Source organism: Tinamus guttatus, unplaced genomic scaffold, assembly GCF_059628265.1.
Source record: "Tinamus guttatus ecotype Peru unplaced genomic scaffold, ASM5962826v1 Tinamus_guttatus_pri_ptg000714l, whole genome shotgun sequence".
Classification (NCBI taxonomy): Eukaryota; Metazoa; Chordata; class Aves; order Tinamiformes; family Tinamidae; genus Tinamus; species Tinamus guttatus.
This window is the reverse complement of record NW_028289248.1, coordinates 176506-180366: the sequence shown is the minus strand read 5'-3', so window position 1 is coordinate 180366 and position 3861 is coordinate 176506. Positions and strand designations below refer to the sequence as shown.

Here is a 3861-nt window from a genome sequence, read left to right as displayed (position 1 = left end):
GAAGAATCAGTTCCTCCAAGAGCAGTTGCAGGCAGTCTGAGCCACCCAGGTGGTGCAGAGGCAGGCTCTGCTGGAGACAAATGATCAGAGGGAGCTCCTGGAGGAGAAATGTGCTAAATTGGCAACAGAGTACACGGTACAACTGGTAAAGAACAGGCGAGGGAGAAAACTGGGGCAGAAGGGGAGCCTGGTGCGGACTATTATCACCGACCCTGACAGGGACCCCAAAACTTGGGATGGGGATATTTGGGAATCAGATGAGGAAGTCCCCACACCGGAGGAGAAGGGCCCATCGCAGGACGAACCAAAAAGGCGAGTCGCCCCAGTAATACGAAGGAAAGCTGTGCCACCAGGGCCAGGACAAGTGGTGCGACAGTTTGAACTAACCGATTTTACCCCCGAAGATATTAAGAATCTGCTAGCGAAATATAAACAACAACCCGGGGAGAAACCACAGTCCTGGTTGGTAAGATTAATGGAGGAAGGGGCCAATTCGATGAGGATTGACAATGTCGATGCCTCTAAGTTTTGGGGTTACCTAATCACATGTATGTACAGTCCGCCCTGTGGAGAGTAGACACAAACGGTACAAGTCTCACTGCTGCAATAGTGGAGGGGCTTTCCGAGCAGTATGCTATTGACGGTGATTGGCCCCCATGTAGCTCTTCCTGGGTAACGTTATGGCAGGCTTACCAAATGTCGAAGGCGGAAGCGATGAAGGTTGCAGTGGAATACAACAGTCCAGACTTATATTTGCAACAACCCCTGTTACCTGGGTTGTGAAATAAGCTGTTGGAGGGATGCCCAGGAGCGTGACGCCCCTATCTAATTCCAGTTCTGATGTCAGAACAAGGAAACCCTATTGAGAACATAACTGAAAAGTTGCAACAGATAGGGGACCTTCCAGGATTGGCGTTAGAGGTGGATGGAAAATGCGGCAGTGAGAAAAGAGGTCTGAGTGGGAACGCGGGGTCGGAATCCGGGGAGCGAGCTCGGCTCTTCTGTTTGCTTTTACAGAAGGGCGTTGATAGACAGGAAACTGATGGGAAACCAACAGAAGTATTACGCCAGCTAGCACACCGATATAATGTCCGTGTGGTCCAGGCAGCGAAGCAACGCTCAGGAATAATGTCTAAGGCTGATAGATCACAGGTGTTGCACCCGCGGGAGAATGTAGAGCGGACGGTGTTACGATTCAGACTGAAGGAAGAACTGGAACCAGTTTTTCCCCCTCAGGAGGGGCTCAGACGCCCAAAACAAGAATAGGGGCGTGGCCAAGCTCCAGTGTCTGAAGGGTTCCAATGTAACATCACTCGCCGAGATGATCGACCATTCGTTACACGTGCCATTTATTGGTCGGAACAAGATAGACAAACGGTTCGTGCCTTGGTGGACACGGGAGCGGAGGTCACAGTAGTGCACAGGAACCTAGAAAAGCACAAGGGGGAAGTAATCCCTGTTTGGGGTTTGAGTGACCAGCCTGTCAAGGGAAAACTTGTGACTGACTGCCATCAAGCCATACACCAGACTCTTGAAGCTGCTGGGGTGCTGTGACCAGGGAAGGTCCAGGTGATCCAATCAATCAGGGTGCTCAACAATAGAGGGTTGACCAAAGAGTGGACGCCCCTTGCCCTGATGAGAGGGATACCCCGTGTGAATCGTGCGATAGCCACCTTGACTGTAGCATGTGAATCTGGAGCGAGCTCTAGTATCTTCCCTGCGAGGGAAGGGTTGGTATTAAACCATAGAGGAATACTTGAATGGGATCCCAGGGGGGATCTGCTGGCTACGCCCAGATGCTCGCATACATATTGCCCCTAATGCGGAGGCTTTGCGGCTCATTTAACTCACTCCACGAAGTGCCACCCGACACCTGCTCTTGCTAAACCCCAGCCAGAGTATAGAGAAAGATTTGATACTGGGCATCAAAAACTTGTCGGATCAAAAAGTTAAGCTAGTGTCTGGACCACTGGTAACCATTGTCCATGTGTACTATGTTGCACCAGCCGAAAGGCCTTTCCAGGGATTTCCTGGGGGAAGAGTGTGGTACATTCCACCAGACACTCCCATCCCCATAATGGCTGAAATAATAGCTGCTGATGATTCCCAGGCGGTAACCACTGCCATAGCCAGAGATCCGGAGTGGAAGAGGGTCCCTATGGATCACCTTAGACAGCGTTGAGACGGGGGGAGCCAAGAATCGAAATAATCCTCGAGATGACAAAACAGGATTTCTCTAACCGCCCCCCCCCCCCGCCACAAGTGGACCAGATGTTCTTGGGGAGGAGGAGAACTGGGAGCCGTACTCTGACTTGTATCCTTGCAGAGAGACTAGGGACATAACTTCAGTACAGAATACAAGGATGAAGCGACAGCCAAGCTCCAGTATGAGGGGCACGGAAGGACTGGCGACCCCATGTAGAGATCATTAGGTGTGCTGCAAGCACTGGGAATTGAACAAAATAATGTGTCCCTCAGTTGCACCCAGGCCCAGACATGGGTGAAGAATGTCATTGCAGGTATATTGAGAGACGGAGACAACGGAGTCCTCCCCACCAAGATCTGAAAAATTGTGTGGGACGCGGCCACGGAGGAAGAATGACAGTTTCAAGTGTGGTGGAGACCTGTGACCTTCACCCATGACCAGGTTCTCAGTGCAGTCATCATCTACATACTGACCGTAGCAGATGCCACCATGGAGGAGGTTTACCCCATTGCAGCCCTGGGAATTAACACCAACGAATCTGTGTTCTACTCCCCCACCGCCCCAACCGCCAAATGTGGGCAAGAGTGTCTGATAAAAAAAATGGCAATTGGTAGATCTAGAAGCCTGTACTTTAGAACGGGGGCTGGGGTTCATATGCGAAGATGATGCACTTAAGGCAAGCGATGTTTGTTTTGATACCAAAGAGAATATGTGCCATTTTGGGATCAATCCGCAGAGTAATAATAAAACCACATCAGCTTATATAGGGAAAGGATGCGTGTGTTTTAGAACAATGTGTAAATACATGTTAAGTAATGAAATTTATAACCAGACTGTGTTTAATGACTCTAATACGTGTGCTTGCAATGTAGTTATTATTAGAGGCTGTGATTTTGTGTATAAGCTACCTGTGTTTACCAGTCAAATGCTAATTAGAAACTATACGTGATATCATAGAATGAACCCAACCCCAATAGGTATGGCTTTGTCGCTTGTAAAAAAAATGTGTTAGAACTTGCAAATTTACAACAGCTGTTAGAAAATGCTAAGGCAGAAGCTAAGAAGATCCTAATAACTGTGCATCATGATGGCAACACGATAAAGCAGGTCATGGAATGGATTAAGATGGTGGGAGGCCACCACTGACTGGAAATTTTCTATGGCCGGTCACCCACAGCGACCATCATCTTCAATGCACTGCTTCATCCTGTCGCAGTTATACTACTAATACGAATCTGTGTGTGTGTTGCCATAATAGCAGTTTGCTACTGCATGAGGCAAGTGAGACGCTACCTTGATGACCAGCTGAAAAGCCTAAGCGCCTCCTACCATAGTCAAGGGCAAGACTGGGTTGGCCTCTGTGTTTGCCACCAAGAAGAACCTCGAGCTCCGCTGTTGGCTGCAACCCATTAGGCGTTGAGCAGTGGGGACACATGCCGTGCCAGACCTTGATGTGAGTGATGGCCACCTCTCTCTGAGGGCCATCTAGGAGGCGAGTGTAGACCAAGCAGCCTGCTGCTGGCATGAGTGACAGTTAGCATAATTAACTTGTGACCAAGTACACATAACTCGCCTGTAAATTGCTTATGCTAACTCACACGTAGGCCTGCTGGACTGCTTATGCCACCCTGCACGGTAGGGCGACTTACCATTTT

The 3861-nt window shown here is 49.4% G+C and overlaps 1 pseudogene; it reads left to right on the top strand.

Annotated features, from left to right (window-relative positions):
• Positions 1-1321: 1321 nt before the first annotated feature.
• LOC148591737 (uncharacterized) lies at positions 1322-3637 on the top strand (annotated as a pseudogene).
• Positions 3638-3861: the final 224 nt, after the last annotated feature.